This window comes from Panthera leo, chromosome B2 (assembly GCF_018350215.1).
Source record: "Panthera leo isolate Ple1 chromosome B2, P.leo_Ple1_pat1.1, whole genome shotgun sequence".
In the NCBI taxonomy this organism is placed as follows: domain Eukaryota; kingdom Metazoa; phylum Chordata; class Mammalia; order Carnivora; family Felidae; genus Panthera; species Panthera leo.
In genome coordinates this window covers 31,668,526-31,688,001 of record NC_056683.1, presented here as the reverse complement: position 1 = coordinate 31,688,001, position 19,476 = coordinate 31,668,526, and the positions used below count along the sequence as shown (strand labels likewise).

The window sequence follows — 19,476 nt, the reverse complement described above, 5'->3', positions numbered from 1 at the left end:
GAGACAGAGCATGAACGGGGGAGGGTCAGAGAGAGAGGGAGACACAGAATCCGAAACAGGCTCCAGGCTCTGCGCGGTCAGCACAGAGCCCGACGCGGGGCTCGAACTCACGGACAGCGAGATCATGACCTGAGCCGAAGTCGGCCACCCAACCGACTGAGCCACCCAGGCGCCCCAAAATTGGAACTTTTAAAGTAGGAACTTGAGAAATAGATTTCTGGTCTCTATCAGTTAGTCTTTGGGTTTTATATGATAGCCACTATTAACACTGTTTTGAGTTGGTTGTTAGAAAATTTTGAGCCAAAATTGCTGCCCACCCCTGAGTTTTGCCATCTAAATTAGCTTCATTTTAGACTCTTGTGAGGTGTCTTGCTTCATGCGAACTGATGTCTGGCAAAGAACATTTTCCCAAAATGATAGAGAACTGGGAAGCAGTATGGGAACCACTAATGTGCAGAAATCACAGTCCACCTGTTACTTTCTGGAGGATACATAGGTGGGTGATGCTTGGTGCTTGAGAGGCTTGGGGAAGCCATATGATTGCATTTTCTCTTCTAATATATGCATTATTTTCCCCTTGGAAAGGGGTTGTTGGATAACTTTCAACTTTCTTAAGAACCTAATTATTTCTTCCACTATTTGATAGGAGATTTTTCCCCTTCCTGTGTAAAAACATGGGTTAATTGTGAAGTGGAAAGTGAGGTATCCAACAGGATCTAGAACCTCAAATCCCAGCTGTTTCGGTGGAGAAGCTGCACATTTCTTTTTCTTTTTCCTTTGTTTAAAATTAGATCTGATTAAAAAATTTTTTTAAATGTTTATTTTTGAGAGACAGAGAGAGACAGAGTGTGAGTGGGGGAGGGGCAGAGAGAGAAAGAGAGACAGAATCTGAAGAGGCTCCAGGCTCTGAGCTGTCAGCACAGAGCCCCACACGGGGCTTGAACTCACATGCCGCGAGATCATGACCTGAGCCGAAGTCGGACGCTTAACTGATTGAGCCACCCAGGCGCCCCTATCTGATTTTTTAATACAATCAAATGAGAATAGGAAAAGCACCATAGGATTAATTAGAATTAATGTCTATGGTCTGGTAAAGAATGAGACATAAACACGGAAACAACATTTAAGGCTGCTGGGAAAAAAAAAGGAAGGAACACTTTATTTCTGGGTTGGTTTACTATATTTCCATTGGGTCTGCAATTCATGAAGGTGCAGCATGGATTATTTTTGTATAACCCAGGTAATATAATGCAATTCTTTTGACTTTCCTCAAATCCTCTCCTTAATATTTATGATTTTCTGCATTTGAGGCCCCACACTGGGTTATAAAATTGGAATGTAACTGTTAATTTTACTTTGATGTGTTTTTTTGACATGCATTTTATTATCCACATGATATTTCTCATTTCTTGCTCCTTCAGCTTTGTGTATGCGTGAAGCACGCTATGGTGGGATTGCCTGTTGAATGTCAGCACGTTCATTTCTATCTCACACTCATAAAACACATCCTCCAAAGTCTTTCCTCTGCTGCCATCACCCACAGCCTCAAACAAAGGCTGGTCCGCTATAGTGGTCCGCTACTCGTCTCACCTGATGGAAGTCTTCTGCTTGAGCCCACAGGCACCACCCCTCAAGACAGAGCTTGCCATAGGTTGGGTAAAGGGTCTCCTGGTCGCCTTTGCTGGGTTCAGTGCCAAAGGAGTTAAAAGTGATGATAGAAACACCTCTGGCAGCCTCAAACTCAAGAATGGGACACGTAATTTCTACTGTGACCTCACCATGATTCTTACAGAATTTATAGGATGCCTCAGGGTGAGACTTGTACGGTTTAATGTGCAGTAATTCAACACTCAGTTCAACTAGGTTATTTTCAGACATATAGTCTTGAAAGGATGGAGCTAATGGTGTTTCAACCAGAGCAGCATTAAAGAGATCGGTGTCTCTGAAATGTTGATCACTTCCATTTCTGTGAAACAGCCCAATAGGTGGCACTTCACCAGAATTTCTTTCATAGGTCTTTCTTTCTTTCTTTCTTTTTTTTTTTTGCAATGCACCGTTCATCAGTAGAATCATGTTGTTTTTCATATAACTGCATGTCATATATGTGGAAAAAATGTGCTCAGGAGTTCCAGGGAATGATTGCAGAAATATTCAAATTCTCTGCATTCATCTCAGTGTCAATTCTGGAAACAGAAACAGTAAGAGGATTTGTTAGATTAGCCAAGAAGTTGCCATAATCAGTGGCCTGGAGACGAATTTTCACATCTTCCAGGGTCTCACACTGGACCAGGTTGATGTAGCCCTGCTGGGTCAGGAGGCTGACTCTGCACCCTCGCCCCAGGCCTTCCAGGTAGCCAGGGTCCATGTTAAAGTATGGCTTGGGGCGCCTGGGTGGCTCAGTCGGTTAAGCCTCCGACTTCAGCTCAGGTCACGATCTCATGGTCCGTGAGTTCGAGCCCCGCGTCGGGCTCTGGGCTGATGGCTCAGAGCCTGGAGCCTGCTTCCGATTCTGTGTCTCCCTCTCTCTCTGACCCTCCCCCGTTCATGCTCTGTCTCTGTCTCAAAAATAAATAAACGTTAAAAAAAATTAAAAAAAAAAAAAAAAGTATGGCTTGGCACCCTCAAGCATGGGGAAGAAGATCACAGGCAATCTGGGCTGAAACAGCCCTGGTTCTTGGTCAGCTCCTGGAGATTTGCCCTAGACTGGAAAAAAAAAAAAAATGCTAGTAGTTATGAGGAGTTATCAGGAAGAAATCTATCAGCTGATAGGGTTTTCATAGCTAGTTTCCTCTGGTTTTAGTGCCTTTCAACACAGCACGCTCAGCCTTATTTATTTATTTTTTTCAGCCTTATTTTTTACAGCAACAGTGAATCCGCTAGATAATCTGAGTAAACCCCGGAAACAAACCAAGACTGGGAGAAGGAGAGTAGGCTGCACATTTCTTGATTTAAAAACAGGGCCCTGGAAAGTAGACCAGGTATACAATTTCAATTGCTGAAAACACAGTTGAATTTGTATGTCTTTGGAGTAGGGAATTTAAAGGCCTGGAGTCTGCTGCTTGTTTCTTGAGAATTGGTGTGGCTACACTGTGGATATCAAGGAAAGGAGCCTCCTTTGGAAGGTGCCCTTAACTTAGGATGAGGTCCTCATCTGGAGGATATTAAAAAATAAAAGCCATTGTCTATCATGGTCAATGGAGCTCCTGTTTTTATTGATTACAAGAGATTATTATTGGGGCGCCTGGGTTGGCTCAGGGGGTTAAGCATTCAACTTCAGCTCAGGTCATGATCTCATGGTTTGTGAGATCAAGCTCTGTGTCCGGCTCTGTGCTGACATGACAGCTCAGAGCCTGGAGCCTACTTCGGATTCTGTGTCTCCCTCTCTCTCTGCCCCTCCCCCTGCTCTCATTCTGTCTGTCTGTCTCTCAGAAATGAACATTAAAAAATTAAAAAAAAAAAGAGATTATTATTAACTCACATGAATCCAAGACTGGAGTCTCAAATACATAGGGGGGAAAAGTAATCAACCAAGATTCCTAGTGCTTTAAATGTTCATAACATTTAAGAAAAATTCCATGCTGGGATAGGGTCAAAGTACAGGATCTGTGAACCTGAGTTCCACTGTCACCCTGCTTTCAAGAGACTGCAGAGAAAAATTCCAATCTGTAAGTTACACAATTAGGTTAAGTACGTTAAAGAAATTAGCCTTCAGAAATCTTTTAATGATTTTTTACTTGGCAAAGTTGCCTTCCAAATAAAAAAAGTAGGGGTGTTTGGCTGGCTCAGTTGGTTAAGCGTCTGTTAACCTCTTGTTAGCCTCTAGTCAGTTAAACTCTTGGTTTCAGCTCAGGTCATGATACCACAGTTAGTGTGTTCGAGCCCCGCATCTGGCTCTGTACTGACAGCACAGAGCTTGCTTGGGATTCTCTGTCTCCTTCTCTTTCTGTCCTTCCTCTGCTCTCTCTCTCTTTCAAAATAAACAAACTTAAAAAAAGTATATACTTATTATAAAACTTTAGTTCAAAAGTAAATATTATACTTCAATAAGTGTAAGATAGAAAAGTACAAATCACATAAAAATAACTAAGTTATAATGAATGCTTAAGCAGTGGTCTTGTGTTTTTTTTTTTTTAATATAAATACTTTTTGTTCCTAAAAAGGTTTTGTATGAAATGGGAAATATAATTCGGGTTTAATATCTTTAGTGTCTTTAGTAAGTTATAAAATACAAATCAGATATGCAACTTGACCATAGACCAATGATTAGTGATCATAAAAAGACACTAAAAATCTTTCTGCACTAAAAATTTAACCTAGTACTTATAGGATTATGCAGTAAATTAAAAAGAATTTAATTTTAACCTAAGTTTATTTAATATTCTTGAGCTGGGTAAATAAGTCAAATAAGTTAAATTGTTTTGTGCATTTTGAGTTTAAATTAAGTAGAATCTGTAGTTTTACATTAGGTTTCACTCTTTGTATTGTACATTCTATGGGTTTTGACAAATGTATAATTATATGTATCCACCATTTCAATATCATTCAGAATAGCTTCACTGCCCTAAAAATACCCTGAGCTCCATCAATTCATCTTTCCTGTGAACTCCTGGTGATCACTGATCTTTTTACTGTCTCCATAGTTTTGCCTTTTTCAGAATGTCATATAGTCGGGATCACAGTATGTAGACTTTACAGATGACTTCTTTCACTTCGCAATATGCACCTAAGTTTCCCCTTGTGTTTTTGTGGCTTGATAGCTCATTTACAAAAATCGCTTAATAATATTCCATTGTATGAATGTACCAATTTGTTTATCCATTTACCCATTGTAGGGTATCTTGTTACTTCAAGTTTTGGCAGCCCTCATCTTTTATTTTTTAGTTTTTTAAAATGTTTATTATTATTTATTTTTGAGAGAGAGAGAGACAGACAGACAGAGAGAGAGAGAACACGCGTGCACATGAGTGGAGAGGGGCAGAGAGAGATGGAGACAGAAGCTGAAGCAGACTTCAGGCTCTGAGCTGTCAGCACAGAGCCCGATGCGGGGCTCAAACTTACCAGCATTGAGATCATGACCTGAGCCGAAGTCGGACACTTAACCAACTGAGCCACCCAGGCGCCCCCTATTTTAATTTTTTTGAGGAACCTCCATACTGTTTTCCAGAGTGGCTGCACCAGCTTGCATTGCCACCAACAATGCAAAAGAGACCGTCTTTCTCCGCATCCTCGTCAACATCTGTTGTTGCCTGAGTTGTTAATGTTAGCCATTCTGACAGGTGTGAGGTGGTATCTCATAGTGGTTTTGATTTGTATTTCCCTGATGATGAGCGATGTTGAGCACTTTTTTATGTGTCAGTTGGCCATCTGGATGTACTCAGCCAGATTTTTAACATTAATGGTATTTATATTTTTCTTTAATATTAACTTAATGTAAATTTTTGAAATCTCTAATTGACTTTGGGACCTTGATCTGGTATCTCCTGCCTAAATGGTTGCTGCATTTGAGTGTGTGCTTCACTTCTTGGATGTCTGCTAACATTTTTCATGATTCTCATGACTGGGTAGACAATTACAAAAAGAGTAAAGAGAGGAACTTACATTTCTAACAGCTGTTGTGTGTCACTTTCTGCTGAAGACATTGTAAAAGATTTAAATCTAGTTAATATCCAACTAATATTTTTCTATGGGAATTCAAAGGTACACTAAGAATGTTCATTGTACTGTTAGAACAATTCATGAAGGGCTTCAAGTTTCTAAATGCTGAGGTTGTTTTCACATTCCACTTATATGAAGGGAGGAGTCACTGTGCTATGTGAGACAATGTGTGCTGGGCAGTTGAAGGTGAAAATCTTCCTAAATGTTCAAGATATGGAATTGATCTGATTTCAGGGAATGGATCTTCCTCTTTCTTTCTTTCTTTCTTTCTTTCTTTCTTTCTTTCTTTCTTTCTCCCTTCCCTTCCCTTCCCTTCCCTTCCCTTCCCTCCCCTTCCCCCTAGAGAAAAAAAGAAAGCCTTGCATGTAGAACTCATTTGCTCTGCTTTATCCAGCATTGTTCTGTTTGTGACAGTCCCCAAGAGCAGCAGTCATCAAACTGGGGTTTTATATTTCCAGGCTACCAGAAAGCTTTCCAAGGGGGACATAGGCACAGAAAGTTTCAAGGGAATCTACACCCTCAACTTCCAAGTGTACACACTTGAAAAAGTGATGTGCTTAATCAAATGCTTGCTGTTTTAAGCCACTTAAAAAAAAAAAGTGACATGCTTATGACTGCTCTTATAGCACTCTATCCTTTCCCACTTTACAGGGAAAGGCGTACCGCCTACCTACCCAAGATATAATTATGGTGCTTTGACCTGGGAATAAGATATTTCTCAGTACCAAAGGACAGTTCAAAACCTGTGGCCACAAAGCCTCCTTTAACCACAGCTTGGTGTCCTTCTATATTTCTGTTGAGGGGACTGATCCTCAACCATTTTACCCCCCAGGGGAGACATTTGGCAGTATCTGCAAATATTTTTGATTGATATAACTGAGGGGTTGGGGTCAGGGATCAGCGCTAGTGGGTAGAGGTGGGGGATGCTGCTGACCATCCTACAATGCATGGGATACTCCTCTAATAATGAAGAATAGTTCAACTCCAAACATCAATAATGCTCCAGGCTGAGTAACTTTGTGTTAAGGGTGACAAGTGGCGTAAGAAATGAGGGAGCTTTGGCCTGTGTTACAATATTCTGGATTTGCATAATTCCTCTGTGGAAAAGTTGGAATGCTGAAACATTATATCTGAGACTTCTTTTTCTAATTTGAAAGAATTGATGGCTCCTTAGCATTGCCAGGAAATACTGATGGTGGTGGGTTTTTAAGTTCATTCAGGTGACAAACCCATGATGAGGTTCCCATCCTCATCTGTTTTAGGATTAGAATATTCTCAATTTGTAAAAATCACGTAAAGAAATACTAACTTGCAACAGAGTTCCCTAAGAACTAACAAAGCCCTACCCATTTGTGTCTCATCGATACGTCACCTGCTTACTGTGCATGATTTGAAAGCACTGAAGGCAAAAGTCTCGACATTACTTCTGACAGACCAACATCATATTTTGGAGTAAAATAAACACGTACTTTAACATATGTCTTCTTGAGCTTATTCTGATTTACAGGTGACATATTTTTGACTTTTACTAAATATTACTGGATCATATAAATACACTTTTCTATTTGGGTATAGGTCTATGATGTACTGTTACTTTTCTGCTTATTTATTTATTTTTATTATAGACTCCCTAGATTCAAGTCAATCTGATGGAAATATTTTATATATTCTGCTATAAATAATTCACATAGCATTGAGAAATAGTGTAAACTTACACTGAGTAAAGATCTAACATATTCTCTTCATATTGCTGTTAATTTCCACTAAGTAGATTAAATTGTGTTCTTAAATGCAGAAATCCACTTATGTATGGACACAAAACAAAATGTTCCAAGATGCAGTCTTGGTTGTAATACCCGAAACTTTAGAAATCCAGGTTCATTTATTTTGGATTAATTTCTCCCTCTTGGATGTTGATATACTGTTCTACACCTGTCAAATGCATGATTATAAAATTAATCCTTTTCTATGGCCAAATGAAATTATACACACACGTACAATAGTTTAGTGCCCATCTCTTTGTTATAATAAAAAAAAATTAAGTTTATTTATTTTGGAGAGAGAGAGCAAGTGGGGGAGGGACAGAGGGGGTGGGGAGAGAGAGAATCCCAAGCAGGCTCTGCACTATCAGCATGGAGTCTGGTGCAGGGCTCGAATTCACAAACCATGAGCTGAAACCAAGAATCAAACACTTAACCCACTGAGCCACCCAGGCACCCCTCTTTGTCATAATTTTTAAATGCACTTCCAGATGACGTAAAAAATGGAGAAAAGGTCTTATTCAGAACCTATTGACTTTTAATTTCCAATTCTGTGGGTTTGTTTCTAACTCCAGTTTCATCCAATTTGAGTTTTACAAACAAGATGCCTCTAACAGGTATAAGTATTAGTTATTTCATAGGAATTTGTAAAGCCTTTTTTGGTATACTTCTAAGAACTGAGAAAGTGAAAGAAACTAGTGTGTAAAAATAGTTTTGCAAATAAGGTAGTTTCTGATTCTTTGCTTCAACAAAATTAAAGAATTAACTCTACACTTGAGATTATTTAAAATAGTATTTAATAATAGCTCACTATGTGAGTTCTGGCATATAATTAAGAAGAAATTTTAAAAATTGGGTGAAGTTGTTATAATAAAATTCTTTCCATTCTTATACTTATTCTGTCCCCATACTTTTATATGTGAACAAGACTTTTTAGTTCTTTATGTTAAATTTTTTTTTAAAGGAATGGAAATCATATGGAACCTGGCCTCATAATAACAATGAATAACTTCCATCAACATGAGGTTGGGAAAATAAAGCCCCTAACCATTTCTGTAAGAGAAGCATTTCCAGCTAAATTTTACTTACAGAATTTATACGTTTAATATTTCTATTTACCAAGAACTGTATTATTTATATTATTTTGATCAACCTTCTCTAATGATTGTAGTATTACCTTAATTCATATGGTATTTCAAACACTGAGATCGAAAATTAAAAATTTACTTTAAGAACATACTTTATTGCAAAGAAGCATAATAGATGGATCAAGAAAAGACTTCCAAGAGCAAAAATATACTACATTAGGATGCTGTCAGGGTTGAGAACTAAAAAAAGAAAAAATTCTATAGGGGGAAGAAAATGAAAATATGAACTCAAAAGAAAAAAAAAAGGAGCAATGTAACATTTTCAACTGTTTAAAATTTTTTTTAATGTTTATTTATTTTTGAGAGAGAGAGAGAGAGAGCGCATGAGCAGGGGAGGGGCAGAGAGAGAGGGAGACATAGAATCCAAGCTGTCAGCACAGAGCCTGACGCGGGGCTCAAGCCCACGAACTGTGAGATCATGACCTGAGCCAAAGCTGGACGCTAAACCCACTGAGCCACCCAGGTGCCCCAACATTTCCAACTGCTCAGAAAGAGGTTGTGCATTTAAAAAGTTAATAATGGGTGTCAAAATATTATGCTACTTAGGGGTGCCTGGGTGGCTCAGTCGGTGGAGTGTCTGGCTTCAGCTCAGGTCACCGTCTCTCAGTCTGTGAGTTCGAGCCCCGCGTCAGGCTCTGTGCTGACAGCTTGGAGCCTGGAGCCTGCTTCGGATTCTGTGTGTGTGTCTCTCTTTCTCTGCCCCTCCCTTGCTCATGCTCTGTCTCTCTCTCTGTCAAAAAAAAAAAAAAAAAAAAAAAAAAATATATATATATATATATATATATATATATATTATGCTAGATTCCACTGGACATGTGACAAGGTGATTAGCAATTTTATCTAAATGTGTTAATATATATGGTATGTTGGACATTATATTCTTTGCAACTATTTGGATCCATGGTGAGAATTTCAGGCCCACCTAAGCCTGTGGGAGGAGCCATATATTTTACAACTCTCTTCAGGCGGATGTGAGGGGAAGACCACTGAGCTATTCTTCCCCCTTCTTGTGTTACCCATTAGGAATTTCCTATTTAGGAAATGGACAAACGCTTGGAGGAGAGAGACTGGGTGTGGGCAGAGGCATGAATGAGTGGGCATTTTTTTCAGTTCTATGCCAAAAAGCCCTCTCAAACTGAGGAAGGAAACACTGATGGAAAGACACACTAGATTTGAAGCCCTCGGCATTCTGGAAGGCCTGCCCCAAACAGGCCCCAAAGCTCCCTTCTGTTAAGTGGGTTCTTTAATTTTTCATAGCAAAGACCCACTTTTCACAGCAAAGACCCACTTTTCCCCTTCCCTCACAGTTTTCATCCCTCCCCCTTATTTACTTGAAGATCAGGCTACTACCTTCTTTCAATACCTGTGAAGAGAAAATAACCTGTGTGAAGCCAGCGGGGAAGTGGAGGTTATGAGATTATAGAGCAAACTATTGGTCTTATTCCTGAAGTGGTATAAACATTAAATGCCAGATCAAAGGTAGAATCAGGTAACAACGCAGGAAAAGAGGGGTAAGGGCCTGGCCTCAGACAACTGCTCTCCAGAAATCTGTCCTGAAGCAGTGGCTTGCCTCCAATGAACTCTGCATCTGGGGACCACACCAAGTTTCTCTGACTCCAAAATTCCCCCTCATATATGCCTGGGGTGGATATCCCTTTTGATTACCCAGTCACGCCACCGTGTAGCACCAATTTACACACTTGTACATGCTCACTTAGAGTTTTGTTTGTTTTTGATCAAGTCAGGCGCCTGGGTGCCCTTTTGGTCATTCAGCTTCCCCAGCTTGTGTGAAGAAGTAGGAGAGATGGGAATGCAGACCAGGCATGCGGAGCTCAGCCCACAGGGGCTGGCCATCCCTGGTGGAGCCTGTCATTGGGCACTGGGACTCCCAGAAGACCCATACTGCTGATTTTTGCAGTTCTCCATCTTGACTGCTTGTCAGACTGACCATCAGGATGAGTTTTCACTAGCCTCTTGCCTCACCTCCTCCAATCCAAGCAGCAGCAGGAACTCACTAGCATGTGCTGGCCAGCAAGTGTGGCTTGTTGGCCACCCCCTCTGCCTGCCAGGCTGGCTTCCCTTGCTGAAGGGCACACCGCCTTCCACCCTCTGTAGCACATCTGTGAGTCGCCCTGGCCTAAGAGTGGTGGGATAGCGTGAACCTCACCTATTAGTGTGGGAAATGCATAAGTCAAGCGGAAGAGACCTGGTATCCTAACTCTCTTTTCCTTAAGTTTTTCATCTGTATTATTCAAGTTACACCCTAACAACCAGAGCACCGAGGAAGAGAAGGCCAGCATTTATGTCTATGATGATCAGAAGGAGTCAGGAAGAGGGCTCTGAGAGAGGAAGAGGAGATGGTTTATAATTCTTTCCAGGCTGGAACCCTGGTGATGCTTATTCCCTGGTCTGAGAAGAGATTTCCTTCCCCACGAACCCCTCCGTACTTCGTCTCAGTCTGAGGGAGACGGTGTGAGGCCCCGAGGGTTGTCTGAGACGGATGACGGCTGTGGCACAAACGGAGGCCACCTCAGGTTAAGGGGAATGAGTTCTGTGTCCAAACAAACGTGATGAGAACTGAAGGGATAAACGTACGACTCCAAGGACTCTACAGGGAGCCTCGCCAGAGGCCGGGATTCCTGTAACTGATCTCGGGAGAACGAGAGCACACCTCCTAAAGACGAGGGTCTAAAGGTCTGGGCAGAGCACCCTCTCCCTCTCCGGGCAACGGACCAGACCCAGTCTCCCCCCACTTCACTCCAAGGCGCCACGGAGAGGACGAGAGAGAAATCCAGAAGTCCATACCCCTTCCGCACTACCCCAGCTGGGTGATCCCTGGGGGACACCTTCCCAAATCTCACCCTGCATTAGCGTCACCTGCACGTTCTTCAGGTATTTGCAGAGCCACTGGATGCCCTCTTCCTCCAGGCAGGCGCTCAGGGACTTTGCACAATACGGGACCTCCCACTGAGCCTCGGGTTTCCAGCCGCAGTGCCTGCTCCAGCCCAAATCTTAAACCCGGGAGCAGGCGTTTCAGCGAGGGCCGTCGGAAGCGAGACGAAGCGGGACTCCTCCGGCGCCCCTTGCAGGGGCTGCGGCACCTGAAACACCAGGTCCTGGGAAAGCGCCCCCACCGCTTCTTCTGTGCGCTCCGGTCCCACCCACCTCAGGCCCTGGCTATGATTGGTTCCGCTGAGCGCCAATCAGAGCCCGGCGCCGCGGGAGCGGGAGGAATGCCGCCAGGCCCTCCAGATTAAACCTGGGCGGGGTTATTCACAGGCTCTCGGAGACGTGCGGTATCCGGGTCCCCTAGGGCCATCCCCAGATAACCTGAAAGGTCTGACTCTCAGTCGTCGTCCGCGAGGTTCTCTCAGCTTGTCTGCGCTGTTCCTGCTCCCAGTGCCGAGATCCTGGTGCTCCGCTTCGCCACCCCTCCAGTCTCAGCTCCCAGGCTCCGTCCCCCAACCCCCAAGGCGGGGCGAGGCGGCCGAGGAACACTCCGGCCAGGGAGTCCCGGAGCGGCTGATGTGGCCCGCGACCTGACTGGCACCTCTCCAGGACCCTGGGCCAGGTCTCTTCTAAGCTTCCCGCCCCTCGTGGCCCCTGAGCGGCTGCTGCGCGGCGAATTAGTCTCCGCAGGGAGGAAAGAGAGTGTTCAGGGCGGGGGAGGGAGAGAGCTGGACGAGGGGGGGAAGAGGGGGTAGAATGAGGAGGCAGGCAGCAGTGGGAAGAGGGTTGGGGGAGAAGGTTGTGGGGGAGGGGAAGTGTTAGCTTTCTCTCTGTCGGACTCCGATGGCTTCTCACCTCAATTCCAAACTCACCTGCTCACCTCTGCGGAGGGCCGTGAGGAGCAGGAGGGGGATTTCTAGGAGCATTCTCGGGTTTTTCACGTGCTGCAGGAGGAAACAGGAGCTTGGAATCTAAGTCCACTTCAGCTTAATTGATAAATGCCAATCTTGACTAACGCTGGCTTCTTCCCCGTTAGCAGATGGAGAAGAGGGACGTTATCTGTCCCCAAGTAGAATAACTGGGAACCCCAGGTACCATGGATGTGGAAGTGTGAGGTCGAGGGAATCCATAGCACTGGATTCACACTCCTAAGCCCACTTCCAAACCACGTTCACGACCCTCGATGGAATAAGTAATACACACACACACACACACACATATATATATATATATATATATACACATATATATACATATATATAATATTATATATAAAATAAAATACATATAAAATAAACGTATAAACGTATATATTTATAGTAAAACATTTTTATTTATAAATATATAATACATAGTAATATAAAATTTTAAATCATATTAAAAATATATATTTAGTGGAATAGAATAGAATAAAATAGGCCAATGTTTAATGCTGATTACTATGGTAAATGACCATTAGATTTGAGATGGAAGAGAATAAAATAGCACAGAAAATGCCAGCCTGTGTCACAGGCAGTGAGCATAGCTATAGTTTCATATAACATTTATTTCTGTTAAATATATATGTGTTTTTGTTTGTGTTAGCAAGCATATATATATCATTACAAAAAAGTCTGAAAGACACTGATTCTTCTCTTGGATTATTATCTTTTTTTTTTTATTTTAGAGAGAGAGCATTTGAGTGGGGAGAAGGGCAGAAGGAGAGAGGGAGAAGGAGAGAGAGAGAGAGAGAGACAGGAAGAGAGAGAATCTCAAGCAGGCTCCACGCTTAGCACCAACATGGGGCTCCGTCCCACCATCCTGGGATCATGACCTAAGCCAAAATCAAGAATCGGAAGCTCAACAGACTAAGCCACCCAGGTGCCCCCTGATCCTTCTCTTAGAACTGAACTCCTGGTGCCCTTGCTCCCAAAGTAACCCAAGGCCTTCTCCCTATGAGCCTTGTGCTCCACCCACCCCTTAGACTCATCTATAAGGAAAGAAGCCCTAAGCCAAAGAGTGCCTTTTCTTCAGGACATGGTAGGTGATAGAAAGGAGCTTTGCTCTTTCTTTCTGAAAATAGCTGCTGGTTGCGGGTACCAATGATCTACTCATCATTTTTCAGTTGCACTGAATGCCTTTTCCTGCAGAAAAGATTGAGTTGACTGTTGAATATCTTCCCCCAAAGGAAATGTGAGCCCTGATGGCTATACCAGTAAGTTGCACCAAACAATCAAAGAAAAAAATAATTTTAATTCTACAGAAATTCTTACAGAATATAAAAAGAGGATATATTCTCTACTCATTTTATGAGGCTAGTGTAACCCTTCGTACTAAAAACTTGACAGGAGCACCTGGGTGGCTGAAGTCGGTTAAGTATCCGACTTCAGCTCAGATTACGATCTTGTGGTTTGGGGGTTCAGGCCCTAAATTGGGCTCTGTGCTGACAGCTCTGAGCCTGGAGCCTGCTTTGGATTCTTGTGTGTGTGTGTGCACCCTCCCTGCTCGCATTCTATCAAAATTAAATAAACATTAATTTTTTTTTTAAACTTGACAGAGACACTACAAGAAAGATTATAAGTCAGTCTCACCCATGAATACAGATGAAAAAATAAAAACACACAGTTCACACGGGGTTTCATGCAAGGAAAATAAATCTCACACTCAAATAAAAGAGAACATCATTAATTTCTTGGGAAATCTTGGGAAAGGTTTCTTGGGAAAGTACTTGGCACTTGTTGTACAGTAGCACTTTCCTTCCAAGGAGAAGAAAAGAGAAATTGCATACATCTAGAAGACAAAAAAATCACACAGCTTCCATATGTTTCTTAAAAAAATATCTTGGTGTTGTGGTGGGTTGTGGATCTCTGTTACTGCAAAAAGCAACCTATTGAAACCTCTGTGTTCTGTATTGTGTGTTTAAACCCAGGCTGGGTTATTCTTAGTGCTCTCCATGGAGATTGTCTCCATCTCAGCCTCATTTTTCTGAATCACTTACTTTGAATCAGGTGAAATCATAACTCAACCAACTTAAAAAAGCGAATGATAGAATATATACTGGAATTACAATCATTCTAATCCAGCAGCTCTTAAAATGTGGTCTCTGGACCAGCAGCTACAGCATCACCTGGAAATGTATTAAAATGCAAAATCTCAGGTTTGAACCCAGACCTAGTCCTGAATTAGAACCTCTGGATGGGGGTCCGAGGAATCTGCATTGTAACAAGACTTCCAGGCAATCCTGATACACTCAAGTTTGGGAATGCCTGCTCTGATTCAACTGCTAGAACACTCACAGATAATATTCCACTTGAACCTATACTACCAGTGACTTCTGGCAAAAGCCTTTAGACAAAAATCACACAATAAAATACCATAATTTTCTTTCTTTCAAATAGCTCTGGATTTTCAGTAACAATTAACAAAGTTTGGAGCTAGTTAGGGAAAAGATCCAAGAAGCAAGCAGTCTCCCATTAAGGCCTGAATACAGTTTTATCTTACTTGACTTAAAAAATTTTTTTTATATTTAATTTTTTAATTTTAATTTATTTTTTAAGTTTACATCCAAGTTAGTTAGCATATAGTGCAACAATGATTTCAGGAGTAGATTCCTTAATGCCCTTACCCGTTTAGCCCATTCCCCCTCCCACAACCCCTCCCATAACCCTTTGTTCTTCATATTTAAGAGTCTCTTATGTTTTGTTCCCCTTCCTGTTTTGTGCTTCCCTTCCCTTATGTTCATCTGTTTTGTATCTTAAAGTCCTCATATGAGTGAAGTCATATGATTTTTGTCTTTCTCTGACTAATTTTGCTTAGCATAATACCCTTTAGTTCCATCCATGTAGTTGCAAATGGCAAGATTTCATTCTTTTTGATTACTGAGTAATACTCCATTGTATATATATATACCACATCTTCTTTATCCATTCATCCATCGATGGACATTTGGGCTCTTTCCATACTTTGGCTATTGTTGATAGTGCTGCTATAAACATTGGTGTGCATGTGCCCCTCCGAAACAGCATACCTGTATCCCTTGGATAAATACCTAGTGGCGCAATTGCTGGGTTGTAGGGTAGTTCTATTTTTAGTTTTTTGAGGAACCTCCATAGTGTTTTCCAGAGTGGTTGTGTCAGTTTGCATTCCCACCAGCAGTGCCAAAGAGATCCTCTTTCTCTGCATCCTTGCTAACTTGGCTTTTTAAAATTAAAAAAAAAATCTTAAAAAAATTTTTATTGTGCGCTCATTTCTAGGCTCAGCATGCAATCACCCTCCTTATATCTCCCATCTCTGCTTGGTTTATCTAGTTTCTCACACTTTCTTTAATAAAAATTCCAGTAGAACCATTTTATTGTGTGTATGTGAGTACAGGGAAATGCCAATGTTTCTTTTTTGGTTTGATAGAAAACATTCACAAGTAATTTTACCTTCCTGTAGATGGAGAAATTAACTCAACATTATCACAAGAACACTAAATTATTAACAAAGATAAGTAATCAAGATTACAGATGTTTTACAGGATAAGGGTCATTTTATTAGGTCGCACCCCAAATCTTTGAAGTCTAGGAGTTTGAAAAATTATCCTTGTTAGAAATACCATTTGTAAGAAAGTTTTGTGTTAAAAATATATTGTTCTTCCCAGCTTTGGGGGCAGAAAAAAACATTTTTTGCTTTTTATCTTGTTGAGAGTATTGTCACCAGCATTTTAAGGTTAAGAGCTGAAATTTCATTATTGGCATTGGGTTAAAAAAAGAGGCAGACACTGTTAGAGAGTAAAATTTTATAATATGAAATGGAAAATGGCACATTAGGTTTACTTAGGCAGGGAATAAGGGACTTTTAACAACAGCTGAAAAGAAAGGAAAGTAACAAAGAGGAAGAAAAGTTAGAAAGGTAAGAAGGAAGAAAGCAAGCTTTATTCACAGGTGATATGATTGTCTATAGAGAAAATACAAGAGAATCTAAGACGTAAGAATTAGAGTTTAGCAATGTGGTTGGAGAGATACACAAAAAGTCCATTGCATTTTTCTACCAAACAAAAAAGTAGGAAATATGCTAAAGTGGTCCCTTTTGACAGTAATTCTTAAAGTCATCAGGAATAAATTCTCATAAAGAAAGGACATGCAAAATCCTAATGGGGAAAATTAAAAACATTGAAAGGCAGTGATGAGGCCCTGTATAAATAGATATTCCATAATCATGGTTAAGAAGCCTCAATACTATAAAAATATTAGTATTCCCAAATATGTTCTATAGCTTCAATATAATCCCTAGAAGAATCTCTACGTGGTATTTTATGGAGTTTAGACAAACTGATGTTAAAATGAAATGAAGTAGTATGAGGTTAAGAGGCAAGATACTACTGAAGAATGTTATTATACTGTCATTGAGACCATGCATTGTTGATGGTGGAAGGGTGTGTAGACAACTGGACCAACAGAATAGAATGGAAATATGGCATCAGGGCTGCTTGTATGTGAAGAGTGGGCATTCAAGATAAATGGGTAAAAAATATAATATTCAATAAATAACATTGGAGTAATTGAATATACATTCATCATACCTAAAAGTAAATTCCAAATGAACAAAGTACTAAAATATTAAAAACAGAACATTAAAACTTTCAGATGAAATGGAAAAGAAATAACTATACGACTTTAAGATAGGGCAATATTTATTAAATAGAGCACACACAAATTTTTAAAAACATAAATATATAAAGCAGCTAATTACAAACATAAAGGAAATAATTGATAGTAGTAATAGTAGGAGACTTTAACACCCAACTTATATCAATGGACAGACCATTCAAAGGGAAAATCAACAGGGAAACAGTGACTTTGAGTGACACATTGGACCAGATGGATCTAACATATAACATTCCATCTTAAAACAGCAGAATACACATTCTTTTCAAGTGCACATGGAACATTCTCCAGAATACATCACGTTAGGCCACAAAACAAGTCTCAACAAATTAAAAAGGATTGATGTCATACCATGCATCTTTCCAACCACAATGCTATGAAACTAGAAATTAGCCACAGGAAAAAAATCTGGAAAGAACGCAAATACACAAATATATAACATGCTACTAAACAATGAATGGGTCAATCAGAAAAATCAAAGAGGAAATTAAAAAAAAAACATAGAGACAAATGAAAATGAAACACAATTGTCCAAAATCTTTCAGGTGCAGTAAAAGCTGTCCTAATAGGGAAGTTTATAACAACACAGGCCTATATCAAGAATCAAGAGGGGTGCCTGGGTGGCTCAGTCAGTTGGGCACCTGACTTTGGCTCAGGTCACAATCTCACAGTTTGTGCATTTAAACCCTGCATTGGGCTCTGTTCTGACAGTTCAGAGCCTGGAGCTTGCTTCTGATTCTGTGTCTCCCTCTCTCTCTGCCCCTTCCTTGCTCATGCTCTGTCTCTCTCTCTGTCTCTCTTTCTCAAAAATAAATAAACATTGGAGTGCCTGGGTTGCTCAGTTGGTTAAGCGACCGACTTCAACTCATGAAGCTTCATCTCACAGTTCATGAGTTTGAACCCCATGTCAGGCTCTTTGCTGACAGCTCAGAGCCTGGAGCCTGCTTCAGATTTTGTGTCTCCCCCTCTCTCTGCCCCTCCCCTGCTTGTGATCTTTCTCTCAAAAAATAAATAAATGTTAAAAAAATAAATAAACATTAAAAACATTAAAAAAGAAGCAGGAAAAATCTCGAATAAACAACCTGATGTAACACCTAAAGGAGCTGCAAAAAGAACAACAAACAAAACCCCAAACCAGTAGAAAGAAGAAAATAATAAAGATTAGAGCAGAAATAAATGGAATAGAAAGTTAAAAAAACAACAATAGAATAGATCAATTAAAACAGGGACTGGTTCTTTTAAAAGATCAACAACATTGATAAGCCTTCAAACAGACTCATTAAAAAGAGAGAGAGAGAGGACTCAAATATGCAAAATCAGAAATGAAAGAGAAGAAATGACAACCGACACCAATGAAATACATAGGATTATAAGAGAATATTATGAAAAATTGTATGCCAATAAATTGGACAACCTAAAAGAAATGGATGAATTCCTAGAAACATATAAACTACCAAAACTGAATCAGTAAGAACTAGAAAATTTAAACAAACTAATTACCAGAAATGAATTGAATTAGTAATCAAAAGGCTTGCAACAAACAAATGTCTTGGACCAGATGGCTTTACAGGGGCCAAACACTTAAAGAAGAGCTAATACCTATTCTTCTCAAACCATTCCAAAAAATAGAAGAGGAAGGAAAACTTCCAAATTTATTCAGGGAGGCCAGAGTTACCCTGATACCAAAACCAGATAAAGACACTACAAAAAAGAGGGGTACAAGCCAATATCTCTTAGCAAATTGAATCCAACAATTCATTAAAAGAGTCTTTCACCACTATCAAGTGGGATTTATTCCTGGGTTGCAAGTGTGGTTCAATACTTGCAAATCAATCAATGTGATATATTATATCAGCAAGAAAAAGGATAAAAACCACATGATCGTTTCAATAGATGCAGAAAAAACATTTGACAAATCCGTTCATGATAAAAACCCTCAACAAAGTTGGGATAGAGGGAATGTATCTCTACATAATAAAAGCCATATATGAAAAACCCACAGCTAACATCATACTCAATAGTGAAACACAGAGAGCTTTCCTCCTAAGATCAGGAACAAGGGTGCCCACTCTCACCACTGTTATTCAACATAGTACTGGAAGTTCTAGCCACAGCAATCAGACAACATAAAGAAATAAAAGGCATCCACATTGGTAAGGAAGAAGTAAAACGGTCACTATTTGAAGATGACATGATACTATATATAGAAAACCCTAAAGACTCCACCAAAAAACTGCTAGAACTAATAAATAAATTTAGTAAGGTCACAGGATACAAAACCAATTCACAGAAATCCATTGCATTTCTATACACCAATAATGAAGTAGGAGAGAGAGA

The 19,476-nt window shown here is 40.4% G+C and overlaps 1 pseudogene; it reads right to left on the bottom strand.

Annotated features, from left to right (window-relative positions):
* Positions 1-1,158: 1,158 nt before the first annotated feature.
* LOC122220663 lies at positions 1,159-12,438 on the bottom strand (annotated as a pseudogene).
* Between the last annotated feature and the right edge of the window lie 7,038 nt (positions 12,439-19,476).